This window comes from Hyla sarda, chromosome 1 (genome assembly GCF_029499605.1).
Source record: "Hyla sarda isolate aHylSar1 chromosome 1, aHylSar1.hap1, whole genome shotgun sequence".
NCBI classification, from domain to species: Eukaryota; Metazoa; Chordata; class Amphibia; order Anura; family Hylidae; genus Hyla; species Hyla sarda.
The window spans coordinates 45,666,285-45,690,706 of NC_079189.1; the positions used below are offsets into that span (position 1 = coordinate 45,666,285).

The window sequence follows — 24,422 nt, forward strand, 5'->3', positions numbered from 1 at the left end:
AAGGAGAAGGCAGAGGCAGACATCCGCACTGGCACAGTAAGACGTGGAGAAGCAGAGTAGACATCAAGGACTGTCTCACCTTTGTGCGGAGTCAGCGTACGTCTTTCCAGGCGGGGAGGACGGATAGGACAATCCCTCAGGAAGTGTTCGGTACTAGCACAGTACAGGCAGAGGTTCTCCATACGGCGTCGTGTCCTCTCTTGAGGTGTCAGGCGAGACCGGTCGACCTGCATAGCCTCCACGGCGGGAGGCACAGGAGCAGATTGCAGGGGACCAGAGGAGAGAGGAGCCGAGGAGAAGAAACGTCTCGTGCGAACAGAGTCCATATCTTGGCGGAGTTCCTGACGCCTTTCGGAAAAACGCATGTCAATGCGAGTGGCTAGGTGAATAAGTTCATGTAGATTAGCAGGAATTTCTCGTGCGGCCAGAACATCTTTAATGTTGCTGGATAGGCCTTTTTTGAAGGTCGCGCAGAGGGCCTCATTATTCCAGGACAATTCTGAAGCAAGAGTACGGAATTGTACGGCATACTCGCCAACGGAAGAATTACCCTGGACCAGGTTCAACAGGGCAGTCTCAGCAGAAGAGGCTCGGGCAGGTTCCTCAAAGACACTTCGGATTTCCGAGAAGAAGGAGTGTACAGAGGCAGTGACGGGGTCATTGCGGTCCCAGAGCGGTGTGGCCCATGACAGGGCTTTTCCGGACAGAAGGCTGACTACGAAAGCCACCTTAGACCTTTCAGTGGGAAACAGGTCCGACATCATCTCCAGATGCAGGGAACATTGGGAAAGAAAGCCACGGCAAAACTTAGAGTCCCCATCAAATTTATCCGGCAAGGATAAGCGTATCCCAGGAGCGGCCACTCGCTGCGGAGGAGGTGCAGGAGCTGGCGGAGGAGATGACTGCTGAAGCTGTGGTAGTAACTGTTGTAGCATAACGGTCAGTTGAGACAGCTGTTGGCCTTGTTGCGCTATCTGTTGTGACTGCTGGGCGACCACCGTGGTGAGGTCAGCGACAACTGGCAGAGGAACTTCAGCGGGATCCATGGCCGGATCTACTGTCACGATGCCGGCTGGCAGGTAGTGGATCCTCTGTGCCAGAGAGGGATTGGCGTGGACCGTGCTAGTGGACCGGTTCTAAGCCACTACTGGTTTTCACCAGAGCCCGCCGCAAAGCGGGATGGTCTTGCTGCGGCGGTAGTGACCAGGTCGTATCCACTAGCAACGGCTCACCTCTCTGGCTGCTGAAGATAGGCGCGGTACAAGGGAGTAGGCAGAAGCAAGGTCGGACGTAGCAGAAGGTCGGGGCAGGCAGCAAGGATCGTAGTCAGGGGCAACGGCAGAAGGTCTGGAACACAGGCTAGGAACACACAAGGAACGCTTTCACTGGCACAATGGCAACAAGATCCGGCAAGGGAGTGCAGGGGAAGTGAGGTGATATAGGGAAGTGCACAGGTGAACACACTAATTGGAACCACTGCGCCAATCAGCGGCGCAGTGGCCCTTTAAATCGCAGAGACCCGGCGCGCGCGCGCCCTAGGGAGCGGGGCCGCGCGCGCCGGGACAGAACAGACGGAGAGTGAGTCAGGTAGGGGAGCCGGGGTGCGCATCGCGAGCGGGCGCTACCCGCATCGCGAATCGCATCCCGGCTGGCAGCGGAATCGCAGCGCCCCGGGTCAGAGGACGTGACCGGAGCGCTGCAGCGGGGAGAGTGAAGCGAGCGCTCCGGGGAGGAGCGGGGACCCGGAGCGCTCGGCGTAACAGTATCCAAGACACCTAACAACTCATTTGTCACCACTGCCTGACTTCTATTTTAAGTCCCATAGCTTGTTTAGACTATAGATGGCAATCCGTCTTCTGCAGCAGGAGCGTGCTCCCCTCTGCTTATCCATAGATAATGATGATATGCACGGACAGACATTGTCCAGAAAAAGGGCTCCTACCATCTTTCAGGGCTAGAATGTATTTTAACAATGTGAGTAATAATGTAATCACTTCAAACTATTTTCATGCTGCGTTTCGGTTCCAGTGATCGAGCCTTTTCGGGGACTGTCAACCACCTCTATGCACATTCTTTTAGGGAACACTGTCTATCGCTGAGTAGAACCGCCCATTGGACTCCTAGAATTAACAGTGATTTAAATGATTAAATGATGTGTTTATACAACAAAACAACACTTCGCTACTCTCTCAGACTCGATTAGTTTAACAGGATTAGACTGACCTACAAGACAACCAGATATTCTTCCAAAGCAGTTTTTCCCAACCAGGGTGCCTCCAGCTGTTGCAAAACTACAACTTCCGCCTTCGGCACCCTGGATGGGATACATTGCTCCAAGGGGATGTCGAGGCCCTAACATAATGATGGTGTTTATAGTAACAGTGACTGTTCCCCAGGACTGGTGCATGGAAAATGTGGTGCCAATTAAAGGGGTCAAAAGGTGACCCCGGGAATTATAGGCCTGTTAGTTTAACCTCCATTGTATGTAAATTGTTTGAGAGTTTTCTAAGAGATGCTATTTTGGAGTATCTAGATAAAAATTAAATGTATGACCCCATATCAGCATGGATTTATGAGGGATCGGTCCTGTCAAACTAACCTGATCAGCTTTTATGAGGAGGTGAGCTCCAGACTGGACAAGGGGCAATCGCTGGATGTCGTATATCTGGATTTTTCCAAAGCATTTGATACGGCGCCACATAAAAGGTTGGTGCATAAAATGAGAAGGATGGGGCTGGGGGAGAATGTGTGTAAGTGGGTAAGTAACTGGCTCAATGATAGGAAACAGAGGGTGGTTATTAATGGTACATATTCTGATTGGGTGACTGTTACTAGTGGGGACCACAGGGGTCAGTCTTGGGTCCTGTTCTATTTAACATATTTATTAATTACCTTGTAGAGGGGTTGAATAGTAAAGTAGCAATCTTTGCAGATGATACTAAACTCTGTAAAGTGTTAAACACAATAGAGGACAGTGCACTGTTACAAATGGATCTGGATAGGTTGGAGGTTTGGGCTGGGAAGTTGCAGATGAGGTTCAACACTGATAAATGTAAGGTAATGCACATGGGGAAGAAAAATCTGGGCTGGGATTATGTATTAAATGGGAGAACACTTGGGACGACTAACGTGGAAAAGGACTTGGGAGTCTTAGTTAACAGTAAATTTTGCTGTAGTGACCAGTGTCGGGCAGCTGCTGCCAAGGCAAATAAAACCATGGGGTGCATCAATAGGGGCATAGATGCCCACAACAAGGAAATAATTCTACTGCTGTACAAATCACTAGTCAGACCACACATAGAATACTGTGTACAGTACTGGGCACCAGTGTAAAAGAAATATATAGTGGAGCTGGAGAGGGTTCAAAGACGGGCAACAAGAGAAATACGTTGAACGGGAGGACTACAGTACCAGAAAGATTATCAGAACTAGGGCTATTTAGTTTAGAAAAAAGAAGGCTTAGGGGAGACCAAATAACTATGTATAAATATATTAGGGGACCTTACAGAGATCTCTCCCATAATCTATTTATACCCAGAACTGTATCTATAACAAGGGGGCATCCTTTACGTCTTGCGGAAAGAAGGTTTCTACACCAGTACAGATGGGGGTTCTTTACTGTAAGAGCAGTGAGACTGTGGAATTCTCTGCCTGAAGAGGTGGTCATGGTGAACTCTGTAAAATAATTTAAAAGGGGTTTGGATGCATTTTTGGAGAATAATAACATTAAAGATTATGGATTCTAGATCTATAGGGACAGAAGATTGATCCAGGGATCTATTCTGATGCCATATTTGGAGTCAAGAAGGAATTTTTACCTCGTGTATGAGGTTTTTTTTTTCTGCATTCCTCTGGATCAACTCAATGGGGACTCATTAGGGTTCTAGGTTGAACTTGATGGACTCTGATTTTTTTTCAACCTTATGAACAATGTTACTATGTTACTATGTTTTGTATGGGATAAGGCTTCCAGTGGGCCCAAGGAGTCCCAGTCCCATACTGTGAGAACATGGACCTTTACTACTGAAAGAAAGAAAATGGTCAGCCAAGGATACTGAAGCAGATAGAGGGTCATGGACATTTAGCAGGCAATGCTTCTTTATACAACATTAAATATTTTTGAAGGTAAAAAAATTGGCTCCTCTACAAAACAAGTCAAGAAGAGCACCGCAAGTCTAAAAATATTTCAGCTTCATTCACATTAGCTCATCGCTGGACAGCGCACAAATATTCGATGTGTCAATGATGTCATCGCAGACGGTCACAAAAAAAATGATTTCAGGGATGATCATCATTTCATACTGTGGTTTACAGCTGAAGCTCCAGTAATAACATATTGTACACTAATTTCTGTTTACACTGATATGACAATTGTTGAAACAAAAAGTATAAAGTTCCAAGAAGGTTCCTTGTAAGTTGTTTTAGTTCAGGCCATCTAAGTAAACATAAGAGAGAGGATCTTGGGATTTATTGACTAGTGTGCCAAATAATTCCATACTCTTAACCTTTATAAATAGAGGACAAACAGATATGCTCTGGATGACTTATAAGTAACTACATTTTCTAAAGTTTCTAGTCTCTCTACGTAGCTACCATCTTTCACCTATGCCATATGGGCAAAAGTTTGTAAACACTTCAACATCATAACTATAGTATATGAGCTCTACGACATCCTATTTCAAAACCATGGGCAATAATAGATGGTCTCAATTCTTCTAAAAAGGCTTTCTATAATATTTGTTTGTAGGAATGTATCCTATTTGACCAAAATAGCATTTGTAAGGTCAGCCACTGATGTTCGACTAAATGATCTGGCCCACAATCATGGTTCCAATTTATCAAAAAGTTACTTAATGAGGTTGAGGCACCTTGAAAATGTAACCTTGACGTAGCAACCAGTCTGTGGTGGAGTCTGAAGTAAGATGCTGTGTCAAAGGGATCCTTCTTTTCTTCACCAGAGACCCCAGAAAAGGAAGTTTGTTTGGACCACCAGGTCACAGTTCTTCAAATAGTAACTGGTTGGTAGTGGGATACAGTCAAAGTTTAGAGCAGGAGCTGCAAACAGGAGAGACAAGAATCCAAAGGGTAAGACAATAGAAAAATTCAAAAAAGAATCAGGTGGTAAGTATAGGTATAAAAAATCTAGAGGCAATATTTGTATTGGCTAACTAACCCTACACCCAAGGGGAATTTTTTGTGTGGAACATGCTCCTTTTGCCCGCAAAACTTATCCACCAAGAAGATACAACCGGGAGGCTATTGTCATTAAGTTAGGTATTTGATTACTTGCCGTATTACTTACCTTGTATATGTCATCTTATGCCCCTGTTTATGTTTATTTTACGTGGGCAAGACGATTCGGCCCCTCTATGTCCGTTTTCGTGAACATGTTCGGTCGATTAGGACAGAAGTAGGTGCTCCCAAATTGATTGCCAACATAAAGGAAACCCATGCAGGTGACCCCAGTGTCCTAAAATTTGCCAGCCTAGAGAGGATTAAGTCGCTCCCAAGAGGCGGCGATTGGCATACCATTTTATTACATAAGGAAGCCTATTGGATTCTCAAACTTGAAGCAGCAGGAGTTTTGGGACTTAATGATCGGATTGAATTGGCACCATTTCTATAAATCCTTTATACTACTGCTAACAGAGTTTATCCTTAGAGTCAGCCTTAGAGACACATATATACATAATGTTCTTGAACTTAATCGCATCAGCCAGCTACATGTTGTCTTTGTTTTTAGTTTGAGTCACATGACTTCACACCATGTGTCCCGTATGTTGGTCAGATGTTCACTTTGTTTTGACTTTTGATGATGACGCCCCTGACCGTGACGCCTATTTATGACGTCACATTTTATGCAAAAGTTGCACACCATCTTGAAGAAGCGCTGTGAGAGCGTGAAACAGTCTGCCCCGGTTACGTCCCCCGCCTCCACCACTGCACCTGCCTGTTACTACTGGAATGCTTCAATTAAGCTCTGTTGAATGGTGGGTGCTACCCTGTCTTCAATACTTACAGTGTATCTTGAATTCTCCCGGACATTGCACCGCTGACATCAACTTCACTCTGGCTGTCACCACTGCACTCCACTTTTACATATATCCAAACAGCCTTAGTCTTGTTGGTGCCAGACCACCCTACTCTCTCCTACATACAATATTTGTATAGAAGCTGATACTCAGGCAGTGAGATACCAGGCTGGGTTTAAATTATAGGCCCTGATGACACCATAAGAAGCAGTCCAGGAGTAAGCATTCTGTTGTATAGCAAAACAGCATAGCAATAGGAAGCCATTTTGCTGCATCAATAGTGTGTAGTCAGGAGGTAGATTCAAAAGGATATAAATGTATAGACAAGTAGGTCACATAGTCTGTTAAATTCACAGAGTACACCTCTTGGTTTTCTGATGCTAAATCAGACTGAGATGTGGGGTATTCAGAACCTTGAACTCTTTATCATGTTCCTCAAACCATTGAAGAACAATTTTTGCAGTGTGGACAGGGCGTTATACTACTGAAAGAGGCCACTGCCTGTTTAGGTAGGTGTTACATGACAATGTAACATCTAAATTACTTAACAATAAGGTTTGTTAACAGTATATTGCCCAGAGCATCATACTTTCCCTGTCTTGTTGTCTTCTAACCAAAGTGTATCCTGGGGCCTTGTGTTCCCTGACACACGTGAACCCAACTGTCCACATAATGTAAAAGAAAATGGGATACCTCAGGCTGGGCCACCTTCTTCTATAGCTCAACAGTCAAGATTTAATGCCTATGTCATTAAAGGTACATTTGGAAGTGTACATGGGTCAGCATGGGCGCTCTGATAGCTATGATGCCCCATATACAGCAAATTGCAATGTCCTTGGGGTTCTTACACCTTTCTATCATAGTCAGCAGTAACTTTTTCAGCAATTTGTGTTACAGTTGCCTCCTGTGGGATTGAACCAGATGGAGTATTTTTTGTCCCCCCCCCCCCCCCCCCCGTGCATTAAGTGCACATGACCCTGTCGCAAGTTCCCCAGTTGTTCTTCCTCGGATCACAATTGGTAAGTACAAGCACAGTTTATGCCATTTGGAGAGGCTCTGACCAAGTCGTTGCCATCACAGTTTGGCTCTTGTCATAGCCACTCAGATCCTTACCCATTTTTCCTGCTCCCATCACATAAACTATAAGAACTAACTGTTCACTTGCTGTCTATTGTATCTCACGTCTTGACAGATCCCACATTAACCTTTTTTATTTCTATATAGGATGGACATATTCTGCACCATTATACATCCCAGATAACAGACAGTCAATGTTATTCACCTCACCTCTCAGTAGTATTATTTTTATGGCTGATTGTTCTATTATCTCAAACATTAGTTTTTACTATACAAATATTTGCAAATTTAGCGATTTTTGCATCGTAAGCAAAAATGTTTTTTGTTGTACCAACCAGGCTATATCATTATTACTGACCACATTGGCATTGTTTTTTTTACTACTTACTTTACTATCAGAAGGTTGAAACTGTGATATTGTGAGGTTCTGGGATTGTCTCCATCTAATCACAAAGAAATTCTATGTTCTCCTCGGTAATTGGCGGATCAGCCTTATCCCTAATTGTAGTTTACAGTAATATCCCCAGTTTGTTGTGGGTTTGTCAGTGACATCAAACCCTCCAAATTGTAAATACACCCAGGATTGAATTTCGCATGTCTCCGTGTGTTGTCCTGGCTGAAACCAGTAGGACAAATGGTGAAATCTAGCTCGTGAAATTGGGCTGTGGTTTTATGAATGCTACAGGAAAATAATGCTTTTTTGGGTTGGTAATTGGCTTTTCTTAGTAAAAATTCTTAGATCAAGGCTCGTCCAAATCAGCAAAGTCAGCACAACGGAGCTGAAAAGTGTTAGTTACTAATGTTAGCGGTATGCACACTACTTAGCAGCTTGGGTTGGCTTGCCGGGACATTCTTAAGTACAGTCAAAATATAGAAACACCTTCAGGTCTTGGATCTAATTCTTAAAATTTGTGGAGCAAACATATATAAATATGACGTTGAGTCAGAGGTGTTACTAAACTCTGAAAGCATAGCACCTCGGGGAACTGCTGAATTTGAGGGTATTTTGTGGGTGTTATGCGTAGATGCAGAATACTCAGCTCCTGGATCAATGCGTGATGGCCCATGACAGCAACAATGTCAATGCCAGTGCACAGTGCCTCCATATTAGTTACAAAACTGCCCATGCTAGACGAAATGGCCAAGTGTTAGCCCCAGTTTACCTCTGTGCTTTCTAAGTCAAGCATGGGCTTACCACACTGTGGGAGAATGTTTCTCTACATGTCCATATATTCATGCCCTAAGAAAATACAACTGAAAGTGTTAAATTCCAACTGGGCCCATTCAGAACAAGTGCCCCTGGTGCCCAATACTAGCAATGCATTTTATGTCGAAACAAACAACAAATGGCTCCCTCTGATATCCTTAAAATGATTACCCCTAATTGAGAACATGAAGCCAAACACTTTCTTGATGGTACCCACTTTTTCCTCTTTCCAGTACTCTTTCCAGTCAAATGACGCTGAACGATGCAGCTTAACACATTTTTAATAATTTTATACCAGTGGCGGAATACACTGCATGGTTGCAGACTATACTTAGTGGCACGGTACACTTGACAGTTGCAGAACAAACAGTGGCACAGTACACTTGATGCTTGCCACCCCCAAGTGCTCTTGATTTTTGATTAATTTTGTTTTATTTGTACTTTGTATACAAATTATATCTATGATTTGTATACTGTGTATTATGTTGCCAGCTAGTGACCAGTCTGTAATATGTAGTAGGAGGAGTCAGTGAGAGTAGTGTAGAATAGTAAGCGGTAGTGTGAGGAGGTGTTAAGCAGCTCTACATGCTACATTTCCTTCTCAAGGAATGTCAGTGCCTAAGAGGGCCATATCATCTACAAAAAAATCAAGCTGTTCACGTGGCTTGCTGTATTCCTAAACCTGTTTGGCTTCAGGACAGGCCTAGTAATCAGGGTAGCTGAAGTGGCAATAAAGAGCTGCCGCCACCCTGCAGTTGACCATTGCAGAGTGTCGGTGATAGTCAGTGCCTAAAGACAAGGTGCTCCAATGTTCTGCCCACATATTCCTTCAGTTCCTGAACCAAGCACTTTTCATCAGCTGTGAACTGCCTACTGTGCCTATCTACTGTGAAATACTTGTTGTTCATTTGGGAACAAGTAAAGAGGAGAGACTGCCATTTTTGAAAGTTATCCCGTGTCCTGCTAATAATTTTCCTACTACACTGCCAGAGCTACCCTCCAATTTATGACAAACCTGCTCCAGCCCCCTAGGTATTAGAGAAACCTGTGGGAACCCCTCAAGTCTATGACTGGGGCAAGTCTGTGGCATCAAAAGGCTTAGCCTGCCCACTGTAACCCTTCCTTGCAAAGGGGCATTCTATCTGCACTTTGTCTCGCTAGGTACACCACAAGGGCACAAAAAGTGCTCACACAAATATCGTTATGACAGCTATTTGACAAACAAAAGCCATCAGAATAAAAGCATCTATATGATACCCACTGAACAAATGTGTAGGTACCATGAGCAGAGCCCATGCATGTGCTATAAGGTCAACTCTGATTGGTCCATCCTAAAGGTGTGGCTAAAGGAGGTGCAGGGGTATTGGTTGTACCCAGATCTTGGTGGCACCAAAAGGTCCTTCTTCTATTTTGGAAGACACCAGTATAATAAATAGTCCTCGGTAGGAGGGCTATTTTACATATTGCAGATCTAGTGTAATATATACATTTCCATCAGACCACAATCCTATTGGATTCTTTTGGGTTAGAATGGGGTCAGTCAAGCTTCCGAGGGTAAAGATAACGCTACTGTCTGTAATATTTTTGACATAATAAAAAAACTGGTAACCCGCAGGAGCATAAAAATAGCTGATGCGAACAGAGCCAAGTGAACAGATATTGTCTCTTGTCTCCTAAACTAGGACAGGACCGAGGATAATGGAACTAAAGGCGTCATTTTAACATATTCCCGAAAATAGTTGGTAATTACAGAGCGGCGCTGCGAGTGTTTATATACTAAGTTTATTTCTAAACTATTGACGTCCATTTTAATTGCTGTAACAAGCTCCATCTGCTATTAAACCGTACGATGAAGAGAATGGGAAGCGGCTCTTCATATATTATCCATAATCACTTACCAGTCTCTACTGAAGTACGCTATCACTGCAGATGTTTCCTCAGGGGTCTGAACCCTGTCAGATAGAGATATAGAGAGACTGGTAATTAAATGGTGACATGTTACAGCAAAATTCCAGAAGAACAGAAATTCTGATAGTCCTGAACTTGTTATAAGCACAGGTTATGTATAGTTTGCAATTGCCCTGTGTCTAGAGAGATCCCTCATTTCATGGGTGGATTAAGCCTTCCGCTACATGATGACTTCAGCCATGTTTTCACTCAAAGATTGTGCTGCTGCCTAATAATGCTTAGAAGCTGATGAAAGTAAATTGGGTCGTGTTGCAACCAACTCATTGGCCCTGCCGTAAATCCATTCTAGTTTCTTTTGGTTACAGTAGCTGCAACTTGTTGGCCACAACGCAAACACTTTCCCAGTCTTGGGCCTGGACGAATTTTATTGAATTTGTGGGGGTCCACTGGGGCAACGGGCAGGTCAAGTCCCATCTGCCTTACAGATGGACCCAGGACCTGACAGGTGATGCCACATGGAGGTAAAAATTCATTTTAAACAGTGCACACCATGACTGGTGTCCAGACTGAAAGCCACCGTGTCCCCCTCCCCTGTGACTGTGTACCAGCAGTCATCATGTGTGCCATTCAAAGGTCCTGTCTGTAGCACCTAGGCTCTGACAGATTGTCTTTCATACACATTTACAGCTTAAAGAGAATGTGTACTTGTTTTGTAATTATTTTTTATTTATTTTTGTATATCACTATTGGGACAGCCATATTGCTTTAGCTTCTGCTCTGTTTTTAACTTTACAGATATGCCTTACAGTAGCCCAATGGGCATGGGGAACAATAGACTGGAAGTGACTTCTATGGGAGAGTTTTCTAGGCATGCTCTGTGACCTGTCCAGAGGTCATTGCACAGGGAGGTGGAAGAGGGGAGCCGTGATCATCATCACCAATTGTGAATGATCTGATCCTATCTTATCTGTACTCTAATGTCACTTTTCACTATAATCTTGATCAGGATGATAGCGGGGAGACTGCTGAGAAGTAACCGATACAGAACAGGAAGTGTAGGCTTATTATTAGGCTTAGTGACCAGAATGAAAAATTGTACACACAACTTTGCACCCCCTAGTTATACCTTTGGAGAGTTATAGCTTTGTACAGTTGGAGGGCACTAGATAGAAGAGCCTCAGCTACAGACTATTCTGTTTTTTTCACCCTTGCACCGAACCGTCCAGCAACTTTGGCAGGAAATGTTTTGTTGTACATAAATGAGCTGTCATGGCAGCGCTAGTAATTGTTTAAGTAACAAGTTTATCCTGACAGCGGTTTTCTATCTCCAGTCATATTTTACAGGATGATGTGACCAGGAATTGTACTGTGCAGCTGTTGGGCTGACCTGGCGTCTCTCTAGATTTTAGCATTTAGATTGGAATCTTGATACACAGCTGTATCTCTGCATAATTATCATTAGTTTGTACGTAAAGCCCCGGTTATTCCACAGCGAGCCGGAAATCAATAAAACGCTGAATTACAGATGGAAACGCTGAAGCGAGTTCTAACATTACTGACAAGGGGATTGGTTTTAATTTATGCCGCGGTGTTCAAATATTTATTCAATCAAATTTGCACTCATCATATACTTAGCATTTCAGAATAAGCTGTAAACTGCACTGTAATGATTTGGGATGCGTTACCTCTGCTTTTTCCCCCCTTAAAGGGGTATTCCGGGATTTTTTATTTGATAATGCTTCAGGGGCTGTAAAGTTAGTGTAGTACATAATATAGTGTCTGTACCTGTGTTTGATGGCTGGTCTCACAATTCTTATGTGATCTTTGCCCCGAATTATTATTTTTAGAAGCACATAAAATGATTGTTGTCTGGGGCCTTTCCCAGGTTGCAGTGCGGCCCGAAACAATGTATCACTAGTCAGGGATTGAAAGTGATTATGTGTGTGCCTCAATGGGTGGAGCGACTGCTGGGTGGGAGGGAGATCATTCTCCACAGGGCTGCAGGGAATTGTAGTTTTCAAGAACAGCACGCATGGAAGGGAGCCTAGCTGTGCTGCAATGGGTGGGGCATCTGATGTGTGGGAGGGAGATAAGTCACCTCTGACCGAGAAACAAAGGTTCCTGGGGATTGTAGTTGGAGGGAGGGTACAGAAACAGGAAATAGCCAGTTCACATAAACAGACCAGCAGTGTGATGGGGAACACAGGACATGGCCATTTACCAGCAACACAACTATGAATTCTTGGTAAACATGTCCATTACTGTCTGATAGGTAATTAGTAAATTCATCTTATGTTAGTTAACCCCTTTAATGTAATACATGCTTCTAATTTTTTTTAAATATTTGAAGGGATTCTGCAGTATTACAAAAAAAAAAAAAATTGGCTGATTTTTTCTAAAAACAATGCCACACTTGCCTAGAGTTTTTGTGTGTGGTATGACAGTTCAGTCCTAATGACCTTTTTAAAAATAACAAAATAATAGCTTTATTTACATTTATTGGCAAAAAATATACATGTGGAGGTGTACTACAATGCAGATTACTTTGTAGTATACAATGCAAGACTAGTGACTCTACACTATACGTTACACATGATCCACTACAACAAGAGTCCTGGATGAAAATCCTTACAACAGTTCTTAAAAAGGTAATCCAGGAATAGAAAAAAAGCTATTTTCTACCAAAAACAGCACCACTCCTGTCCTCAAGTTATGTGTGGCATTACAACTTGGCTCCATTCACTTCAATGGAACTGAGCTGCAATACCCGACACAACCTGAGGACAGGTGTGGTGCTGTTTTTGATAGTAAATAGCTCTGTTTTCTATTCCTGGATAACTCCTTTGAAGCACGAGAAATTCCTGCTAACCTGTCTGAACTTATCCATTTGGCCACCTGCATCGACATGCGTTTCTCTGAAAGACGCCAGGAGCTCCGACAGGAAAAGAATCTTGTTCGCACCAGGCGATTTCTCTCCCCGGCTCCTCTCTTCTCTAGTCCATTGCAATCTGTTCCTGTGCCTTCTGCCGAGGAGGCTATGCAAGTGGACCAGTCCCGCCTGACCCTACAAGAGAGGACTCGCCGCCGTAACGGGAATCTATGCCTGTACTGTGCTAGTACTGAACACTTCCTAAAAGACTGTCCTATCCGCCCTCCGTGTCAAGAGAGACGCACTCCATTACCTCACAAGGGTGAGACAGCCCTAGGTGTGAATTCTGCTTCTCCACGTCTCACTGTGCCTGTGCGGATTTCTCCTTCTGCTAGCTCCTCCTTCTCAGCTGTGACCTTCTTGGACTCCGGTTCTGCAGGAAATCTTATTTGGGCCTCTTTTGCTAATAGGTTCAACATCCCAGTGACCAGTCTCATCAAACCGCTCTACATTTCTTCAGTCAACGGAGAAAAATTGGACTGCACTGTGAGTTATCGCACAGAACCCCTGCTTATGTGCATTGGACTGCATCACGAAAAAATTTAATTTCTTGTCCTTCCCAACTGCACCTCTGAAATCCTCCTCGGTCTGCCATGGCTCCAACGTCATTCTCCTACCCTTGACTGGACCACCGGGGAGATCAAGAGTTGGGGTTCATCTTGTCTCAAACATTGCCTCACGTCTGCTCCCACTTGTCAAACCCCTGTGGCTCCACCTATACCAGGTCTTCCCAAGGCCTACCAAGACTTTGCCGATGTTTTCTGCAAAAAACAAGCAGAGATTTTACCACCTCATAGGCCTTATGACTGCCCTATTGACCTCCTTCCTGGTACTACTCCACCCCGGGGCAGGATCTACCCTCTGTCCGCCCCAGAGACTCAAGCCATGTCCGACTATATCCAGGAAAATCTAAAGAGGGGATTCATTTGAAAGTCCTCATCCCCTGCTGGAGCGGGGTTCTTCTTTGTTTCTAAAAAAGACGGTTCCTTACGGCCATGCATTGACTACCGCGTTTTAAATAAAATCACCATCAAAAACCGCTATCCCTTGCCTTTGATCTCTGAACTCTTTGACCGTCCTCGTGGCGCCAATATTTTCACTAAATTGGACTTTAGAGGCGCATATAATCTTATTCGCATCAGGAAAGGGGATGAGTGGAAAAACGCATTCAATACCAGAGACAGACATTTCGAATATCTAGTTATGCCCTTTGGGCTCTGCAACGCTCCTGCAGTCTTCCAGGACTTCGTTAATTAGATATTTTTGGACTTGTTATATACCTGTGTTGTGGTTTACCTGGACCACATCTTGATTTTCTCTTCTAGTGCTCCAGAGACTCCGCGAAAATCACCTGTACGCCAAAATGGAAAAATGTCTCTTTGAATGCAAATCTTTTCCTTTTCTAGGTTACCTAGTCTCTGGCCAAGGGCTTCAAATGGACCCAGACAAACTGTCAGCGGTTTTAGATTGGCCACGCCCTTCTGGACTCCATGCTATCCAATGCTTTCTGGGATTTGCCAACTACTACTGACAGTTTATTCCCCATTTTTCTACCATTGTGGCCCCTATTGTGGCCCTGACCAGGAAGAATGCCAACCCTAAATCATGGCCTCCTCAAGCGGATGAGGCCTTCAATCGCCTCAAAACTGCCTTCGCTTCTGCTCCTGTGTTGTCCAGACCTGATCCATCGAAACCTTTCTTGTTGGAAGTGGACGCCTCCTCAGTCGGAGCCGGAGCCGTACTTCTCCAAAAAAAACTCTACCGGACGTAATATTACTTGTGTTTTCTTTTCTAAAACTTTCTCTCTGGCAGAAAAAAATTATTCCATTGGAGATCGTGAACTTCTAGCCATCAAGACTCGAAGAATGGAGGCATCTATTGGAGGGTTCCAAACACCCCATTGTCATTTAAAAGGACCACAAGAATCTCTTGTACCTCCAGTCTGCCCAGCATCTGAATCCTAGCCAGGCTAGATGGTCGTTGATTTTTGCCCGCTTTGACTTCGAGATTCACTTTCGTCCTGCAGACAAAAACGTCAGGGCTGATGCCCTTTCACGTTCCTCTGATGCCACCGAATCTGAAGTTCCTCTGCAGCATATCGTACCGCCTGAGTGTCTGGTCTCCTTTGCTCCAGCTTCTATTGGACAAACTCCTCCTGGAAAGACCTTTGTCCCTCCACGCCAGTGCCTCAAGATCCTTAAATGGGGACATTCCTCTCACCTTGCTGGCCATGCTGGCATCAAGAAGTCCATCCAGCTTATTTCTCGTTGGTACTGTTGGCCTACGCTGGAAGGTGACGTCACTGAGTTCATTCGGGCCTGTACAGTTTGCGCCCGGGATAAAACCCCTCGCAAGAAGCCTGCTGGACTCCTCCTTCCTTTACCCGTTCCCGAGCAGCCATGGTCCTAAATTGCCATGGATTTTATTACGGATCTGCCTGTATCCCATGGCAACACCGTCATCTGGGTGGTCGTTGATCGTTTCTCCAAAATGGCACACTTCATTCCGCTTCCAGGTCTTCCGTCTGCGCCACAATTGGCGAAGCAATTTTTTCTGCATATTTTTCACCTTCATGGGCTACCCACGCATATCGTCTCGGATAGAGGCGTTCAATTTGTGTCGAAATTTTGGAGAGCTCTCTGCAACCAATTAAAAATCAAATTAAATTTCTCGTCCTCCTATCACGCCCAATCCAATGGACAAGTAGAGAGAGTTAACCAGATTCTTGGTGACTATTTGCGACATTTTGTCTCCTCCCGCCAAGACGATTGGGTCGACCTTCTACCCTGGGCTGAATTCTCGTACAAATTCAAAAATTCGGAATCCTCTGCCAAATCCGCGTTCTTTGTAGTGTACGGCCGTCACCCTCTGCCCCCTCCCTCCCATTCCCACTTCTTCTGGACTGCCCACTGTAGATGAAGTTACCCTGGACTTCTCGGTTATCTGGAAGGAGACTCAAAAGTCGCTCCTACTGGCCTCGTCTCGTATGAAGAGACATGCTGATAAGAAGATAAGAACTTCTCCTGTCTTCGCTCCTGGGGACAAAGTGTGGCTCTCTGCCAAGTATATCCGCTTCCGCGTTCCCAGCTACAAGCTGGGCCCACGTTACCTTGGACCATTTAATATCAAGAGTCAAATCAATCCTGTCTCCTACAAACTTCTTCTTCCCCCTTCTCTCCGTATTCCTAACTCCTTTCATGTTTCTCTTCTCAAACCTCTCGTTCTTAACCGCTTTTCCCCCAAGGTTACCGCTCCTGCTCCTGTCTCTGACTCCTCTGATGTCATCACGGTAAAGGAAATCCTCACTTCCAAAGTGGTCAGAGGTAAAAAAGAAAATTCTCGTAGATTGGGAGAGTTGTGGCCCTGAGGAGAGGTCCTGGAAACCCGAGGATAATATCCTCGACAAGGAGCTCATTCACAAGTTCCAAGGCTCCAAAAAGAGGGGGAGACCCAAGGGGGGGGGGTACTGTTACGCCCAGCGCTCCGTGTCCCTGCTCCTCCCCGGAGCGCTCGCGGCGTTTACCTCCATGCAGCGCCCTGGTCAGACCCGCTGACCGGGAGAGCTGCACTAGTCTCACCGGCGGGGATGCGACCCACGTAGCGGGACGCGCCCGCCCGCGGCTCGCATCCCAATCCACTCACCTGTCCCGTCCTCCCTCTGCTCAGTCCCAGTGCGCGCGGCCCCGCACCCTAGGGCGCGCCGGCTCTCTGAGATTTAAAGGGCCAGTGCGCCATTGATTGGGCTCCTGGTCCAATCAGTACATTCACCTGTGTCCTCATTATAAAAACCCACTTCCCCTTCCTGGTATCGCCAGATCTTGTTGCCTCAGTGCCAGTGAAAGTGTTTCTGTGTATGTTCCAAGCCAGTGTTCCAGACCCTCTGCTGTTGCCCCTGACTACAATCCTTGCTGCCTGCCCTGACCTTTTGCTACGTCCGACCTTGCTCTTGCCTTATCCCTTGTACTGCGCCTGTCTCAGCCGTCAGCTGGGGTTGAGTCGCTATCGGGTGGAAAGACCTGGGGGTTACCTGCCGCTGCAAGTCCATCCCGCTTTGCGGTGGGCTCTGGTGAAAACCAGTAACCCCTTAGACTCCGTTCCCCTGGTACGGCCCACGTCATCACCCCACTGACACAGAGGATCCACCACCAGTATCCTCACTGCATTCCCATCCAGATCCTGACATGTAGTTTAGGTTTTCCACTTTGATTTTGAGTGTGACTCCATATCCAGACCTCCATGGGTTGATAAATTTGATTTCCATTGAAAATTTTTGTGTGATTTTGTTGTCAGCACATTCAACTATGTAAAGACGAAAGTATTTCATATGAATAGTTCATTCATTCAGATCTAGGATGTGTTATCTTAGTGTTCCCTTTATTTTTTTGAGCAGTATAGTAGTATTTATGGGTGCTAAATGGTTGTTTTGTGTGGGCAATATATGGCAGTATTATTTAAAATTAAATGGTGGAATTTGAAATGAAGGAAAAATGCCTAAAAAAGGTGAATGGGGAACATATTGTACTTGCCATCAATATTCTATAAAATAGGCTCTGGGTATTACCATTGTTGGATTTTTATAGTATATACATAGTATGTATCCATACATTATAGTTAAGGAGTGGGGTTTGGTGATAATATACTGCATGTGTTGAATTTGGAAACATGTTAGGGGCCACTCTGAGGAACGTAACTTAAGTTTTCTTTAATGCTTATTTGTTTGGAACTAGAAAAAGAGAAGATAATCACTTGTGAAATCTCGGTGCCTTGCTGTGATAGGTTTTTGAGGTTCTTTGGGACAGGGAGATAAGTGTTGTCTTATTCCTTGTGGTCTGTGAGTCATTGAAGAGAAAACCAATGTAGACTTTGTAGTGGAGTTGTGGTAGGAATATTTTACATGTTCTGGTCACTTATTGGTGGAATGCTGAGATTTCTGTGACATTTTACATTCCTTGGTTTTAGCTATTACATGCAGTTCCTTCATTTTTTTGGCTTCAGTTTTTAATGTTCAAATGGCCAGAAATAAAAAAAAGAATGTTATAGGAATATAATTATTGCCTTTGCAAGCATATGGTGTTAAAAGAGTAATAAAAGTAGAAAATGGCCATTTCAGATGTTAACAATCAAATGAAATGTAACATTTTGGGTTTATTGAAGACTATATAAGTTTTTGTAGCTTATAGCTTCCAACAGTGTGCGTATAGGGTTTCAGAGCTCCAAAAGCTTGTTTTCCATTGATGGCCGGTATGTAAATCCTCTGTTTCTCAATAATTGGTACTAACAGAAGCCAAGGGGAAAGTAGTTTAAAGGGGAATTCCAGGGAAAAACTTTTCTCGTTATATCAACTGGCTACAGAAAGTTAAACAAATTAGTAAATTACTTCAATTAACAAATATTAAACCTTTCAATAATTATCAGCTGCTGAAGTTGAGTTGTTTTTTTCTGTCTGGCAACGTTGCTCTCTGCTGACATCTCTGCTTGTCTCGGGAACTGCACAGAGTAGAAGAGGTTGGCTATGGGGATTTGCTTCTAAACTGTGAAGTTCCCGAGACACGTATCATCAGAGAGCACTTAGACAGAAAAGAACAACTCAACTTCAGAAGCTAATAAGTACTGAAAGGATGAAGATTTTTTAATAGAAGTAATTTACAAATCTAACAGAAATATGGAGAGGCTCTTGTCAGTCTGACTGCCAAGTCGACCTGGGCTACCCAATGCAGACACCTATACCCACAGTGTAGGGAATATACAGCTAAATTAAAGAAAAATATTAGGGCTCAAGGTCAAGGACTAGAGATGAGCGAACTTACAGTAAATTCGATTTGTCACGAACTTCTCAGCTCGGCAGTTGATGACTTATCCTGCGTAAATTAGTTCAGCCTTCAGGTGCTCCCGTGGGCTGGAAAAGGTGGATACATTCCTAGGAAATAGTCTCCTAGGACTGTATCCACCTTTTCCAGCCCTCCGGAGCACCTGAAAGCTGAACTAATTTATGCAGGTAAAGTCATCAACTGCCGAGCCGAGAAGTTCGTGACGAATCGAATTTACTGTAAGTTCGCTCATCTCTATCAAGGACATTGATAATGATAATAATTTTATTAGTAATTAATAGATGTAGATTAGATGGAATAGCGGAGTCCGTGTCACACAGGGCCCTTGTGATAACACGGCATCAACTATATGTAGTAATAAATTATATAACTAAAATATATGAATAAAATATATTTACACTGTGACCACCATAAAATATGTAAAATAAATTCATAACTTCCTAATAAAATATATTCAATCACAAATTCATAAGAAATTCAAAATTCATAAAAATCTGCTCAAAAAGTCACTTATTATTCATATAGATCATATAAAGCAAGTGCCAAATGTGCTCCAATTCATAAAATGTCACTGTAGCAAATCACTTGTCAATTGCAGGAAAAAGTTTTAAGTGTTATATCCAATAGCAACTGCCAATCAAAAGGGTGTAACCAATGGCAACCGTCGGTTCACTCCTATAGATATCAGTACTCTGCAGCCAGCAATATTATAACAATGTTCAGGCAACAGCAGATCCTGTACTGTATGTGCAATTATCGGCAATAGATAAATTGCAGCAGTATATGATACTTTTAAGCTCACCACCCAGGGACCGCAAGCTCATATGCTTGCTCTGCACTGTGATGTCCTCTGCTAGCGATGTTCCGGCTCTCGATGCTGTGAGAGAGTACCACTGGAGACTCGGCCGTCTCCTATATTGGTGATGCTGGTACAGGTGGGCTCTGGATAGTGGTGCCTGCAGCGCTTGCAAGGAGGGTCCTCTGCAGGTGGTGGCGGCGTCCTCGTGGCAGCGAGGGCGCGCTTACGGGCTGAATTCCGGCTGATTGTCCTTTTAAACAGGTGACTGCCCTATAAAATATAGCGCAACGGTATAGCTGGATCTTATGAAGATCAATGGTGGTCACAGTATTGCATATAGGGGGCTCTGGACGCGTTTCAGGACCTTCTCGGCGCTGCAGGCACCACTATCCAGAGCCCACCTGTACCAGCATCACCAATATAGGAGACGGCCGAGTCTCCAGTGGTACTCTCTCACAGCATCGAGAGCCGGAACATCGCTAGCACCACCCTGGGTGGTGAGCTTAAAAGTATCATATACTGCTACAATTTATCTATTGCCGATAATTGCACATACAGTACAGTATCTGCTGTTGCCCGAACATTGTTATAATATTGCTGGCTGCAGAGTACTGATATCTATAGGAGTGAACCGACGGTTGCCATTGGTTACACCATTTTGATTGGCAGTTGCTATTGGATATAACACTTAAGACTTTTTCCTGCAATTGACAAGTGATTTGCTACAGTGACATTTTATGAATTGGAGCACTTTTGGCACTTGCTTTATATGATCTATATGAATAATAAGTGACTTTTTGAGCAGATTTTTATGAATTTTGAATTTCTTATGAATTTGTAATTGAATATATTTTATTAGGAAGTTATGAATTTATTTTACATATTTTATGGTGGTCACAGTGTAAATATATTTTATTCATATATTTTAGTTATATAATTTATTACTACATATAGTTGATGCCGTGTTATCACAAGGGCCCTGTGTGACACGGACTCCGCTATTCCATCTAATCTACATCTATTAGTTACTAATAAAATTATTATCATTATCAATGTCCTTGACCCCTAATATTTTTCTTTAATTTACAAATCTGTTTAACTTTCAGGAGCCAGTTGATATATAAAAAAAAGTTTTTTCCTGGATAACCCCTTTGACAAACCTCTGGCCCTTACCTTTAACCATAGAATGTGGAAAGTAGTGCCTAAAAGTCAAAGCTAAGTAAAGCTGAAGACAAGTTAAGGCCAGCTACACAGGTGTACAGTTATAGACAAATTGAGATTGGTGGTAACGGGCAAGAAGACAAAGATGGAGGTAAGAATCAGTTAAAGAAGAAGTCCATCGCTAAGAAATTTACAGGGCCCCAGCTCTGCGCTGCTAGAGTGCATTTCATACCTGTTACGCCGAGAGCTCCGGGTCCCTGCTCCTCCCCGGAGCGCTCGCGGCGTTTACCTCCATGCAGCGCCCTGGTCAGACCCGCTGACCGGGAGCGCTGCATTAGTATCACCGGCGGGGATGCGACGCGCCCGTTCGTGGCTCGCATCCCAATCCCCTCACCTGTCCTGTCCTCCATCGGCTCAGTCCCGGCGCGCGCGGCCCCGCTCCATAGGGCGCGCGCACGCCGGCTCTCTGTGATTTAAAGGGCCAGTGCGCCACTGATTGGCGCCTGGCCCAATCAGCACATTCACCTGTGTCCTCTCTATAAAAACCCACTTTCCCTTCCTAGTTTCGCCGAATCTTGTTGCCTCAGTGCCAGCGAAAGCGTTTCTTGTGTATGTTCCAAGCCAGTGTTCCAGACCCTCTGCCGTTGCCCCTGACTACAATCCTTGCTGCCTGCCCTAACTTCTGCTATGTCCGACCTTGCTCTTGCCTAATCCCTTGTACTGCGCCTGTCTCAGCTGTCAGCTGGGGTTGAGTCGCTATCGGGTGGAACGACCTGGGGGTTACCTGCCGCTGCAAGTCCATCCCGCTTTGCGGCGGGCTCTGGTGAAAACCAGTAACCCCTTAGACTCCGTTCCCCTGGTACGGCTCACGTCATCACCCCACTGACACAGAGGATCCACCACCAGTATCCTCACTGCATTCCCATCCAGATCCTGACATGTAGTTTAGGTTTTCCACTTTGATTTTGAGTGTGACTGTATACCCATCCGGACCCTGACAATACCCAACATGTCAGCTGGTCGAAATACCCCCCAGACAAAGACAAAATGCAGAAAAAACACACAGGGCTGTCTTCAGCAGGCGAGCCCTTTCTGTCAATCAAAGTGACGTGACAAAGTGACACTGTGGGATATGAAATAAACAGTTTTTGACAATAGAGGCACACAATTGAATAAAAAAAGGTAGGTTTGTCATGGGGACACTGGGGGGTATTTATGAATTAAATAAAATTACGAATTATGAATAAAATTTGTTGCAATATTTTGGCTCAGTGCACTATATGCGACTTTTCGTGTGACTTTTCATTTACGTGCTTTTTTGTATTTTTGCTGTGGTAGACATGTTTTGAGTTGACTTTTTGCAGTTGTCATGGATTTATGAAACTGCTACTTTTAAAAAAAAGTCCAAAAGGATCCAAAAGGGCGCAAATCACCACAAAAAAAAAAAAAATAGCATACGAACCAACTGTGGACAGCATTATTAAAAAGTCGCATAATTGTCGCACAAAAAGTTTCACAAAAACATTATATAAAGTTGAGTACTAATGTAAGAAATGTGATCAGCACCAGGTACACAGTTTACACCACATGAATTAATTGAGTAAAAAGACATTCACCTACACCGCTTTTCATGAATACCCCCCACTTACCTTTGCTAGGCTATGGGGGTAGTTTGATGTAATAAGGAATATATGTGACAAATTCATATTAAAACAAGGCAGATATTCCACAACCAACACTCTCAGGTTACAGGACCATGTAGTGGAACACTGTTCACACAGTGGAATAAATAAAAAAATTAAAAAATTAAAAATAATATAATAATAATAATAATAATAATAATAATAATAATAATAATAATAATAAATTACAATATATATATATATATATATATATATATATATATATATATATATATATATATATATATGTATATTCCACAGTATATGTTTACTGAGGCCATTTGGACAGAGTAATTACAGTTTCCCACAACATTCACACAATGGCTCTAGGAACTCCCAGGATGGTATTTATTTTCTGTTTATATTGATTCATGTTCAGACCTGACATATGTAAACCTGGTAAATTACACCTCTTATTGAATGAATAGCAGGGCATTTAGCGGGAAAAAGTAGCGATTGTGCAGTTCTGGTTGAGACAGTAAATCAGGTGTGAGTTTGTGGTGAGAGGCAGATGAATGTGTGAGACATTACATGGGGTGACGTCTTCTCCATTCCAGCGGTAGCACGGGAATCAGGACTTCTTATTGTGTTTTTCAAGTGGTTTGTTTTGTCAAGGAAAATAGACTCATGGCGTGTGAACAAGGGCAACTGTGGGGACTGTCTGAGAAATGATGGACCAAGACATACAGGCAAATGAACAATCCCATGGATGATATTAGGGGGCGAGAAATAGGGTCTCTGCGAGAAGGACCTTGAATATCTACATGTCAAGGAGCAGGGTTTTTCAACCAGGGTGCCTCCCACTGTTGCAAAACTACAACTTCCAGGATGCCCGGACAGCAAAGGCTGTCCGGGCATGTTGGGAGTCATAGTTTTGCAACAGCTGGGGGCACCCTGGTTGGGAAACACTGTCGTAGAGACATGTCAAAAGTTTTGATTGGTCAGGGTTTAAAGTGCTCAGACCCCAATCTATAGCTAGAATGGGCCAGGAGAAGTGTTCTATCAACATGTTCTCTCCCCAGCTCTGTGTATATGACCGAGAAGGACCACAATGGGGATCAAAAGTTTGGGCACCCCAAGTAAAAATTTGTGCATAAAGAAGCCAAGGAAAGATGGAAAAATCTCCAAAAGGCATCAAATTACAGATTAGACATTCTCTTAATATGTCAACAAAAGTTAGATTTTATTTTCATCATTTACACTTTCAAAATAGCAGAAAACAAAAAAAATGGCGTCTGCAAAAGTTTGGGCACCCTGCAGAGTTAATATCTTGTACTGCCCCCTTTGGCAAGTATCACAGCTTGTAAATGCTTTTTGTAGCCAGCCAAGAGTCTTTCAATTTTTGTTTGAGGTATCTTTGCCCATTCTTCCTTACAAAAGTCTTCCAGTTCTTTGATATTTCTGGGCTGTCTGTCACGCACTGCTCTTTTAAGGTCTATCCATAGATTTTCAATTATGTTGAGGTCAGGAGATTGTGAAGGCCATGGCAAAATCTTCAGTGGATTTCGAGGTGTGTTTAGGATCATTATCCATTTGTAGAAGCCATCCTCTCTTTAACTTCAGCTTTTTCACAGATGGCATCAAGTTAGCATCCAAAATTTGCTGAAATGTTATTGAATCAATTTTTCCTTCTACTCGAGAGATGTTCCCTGTGCCACTGGCTGCAATACAACCCCAAAGCATGATTGATCCACCCCCATGCTTAACAGTTGGACAGAGGTTCTTTTCATTAAATTCTGTTTCCCATTTTTCTCCAAACGTACCTTTGCTCATTCCGGCCAAAAAGTTCAATTTTAACC

The 24,422-nt window shown here is 43.7% G+C and overlaps 1 long non-coding RNA gene across 1 annotated transcript; it reads right to left on the reverse strand.

Moving 5' to 3' along the window:
- Window positions 1–1,782: 1,782 nt before the first annotated feature.
- LOC130300778 (uncharacterized) lies at window positions 1,783–19,949 on the reverse strand. The gene is made up of 4 exons (XR_008851603.1): window positions 19,784–19,949; window positions 10,215–10,268; window positions 4,869–5,055; window positions 1,783–2,120 (listed from the first exon to the last, which is right to left on the reverse strand). It is a non-coding gene; the product is annotated as an uncharacterized LOC130300778 (long non-coding RNA).
- Between the last annotated feature and the right edge of the window lie 4,473 nt (window positions 19,950–24,422).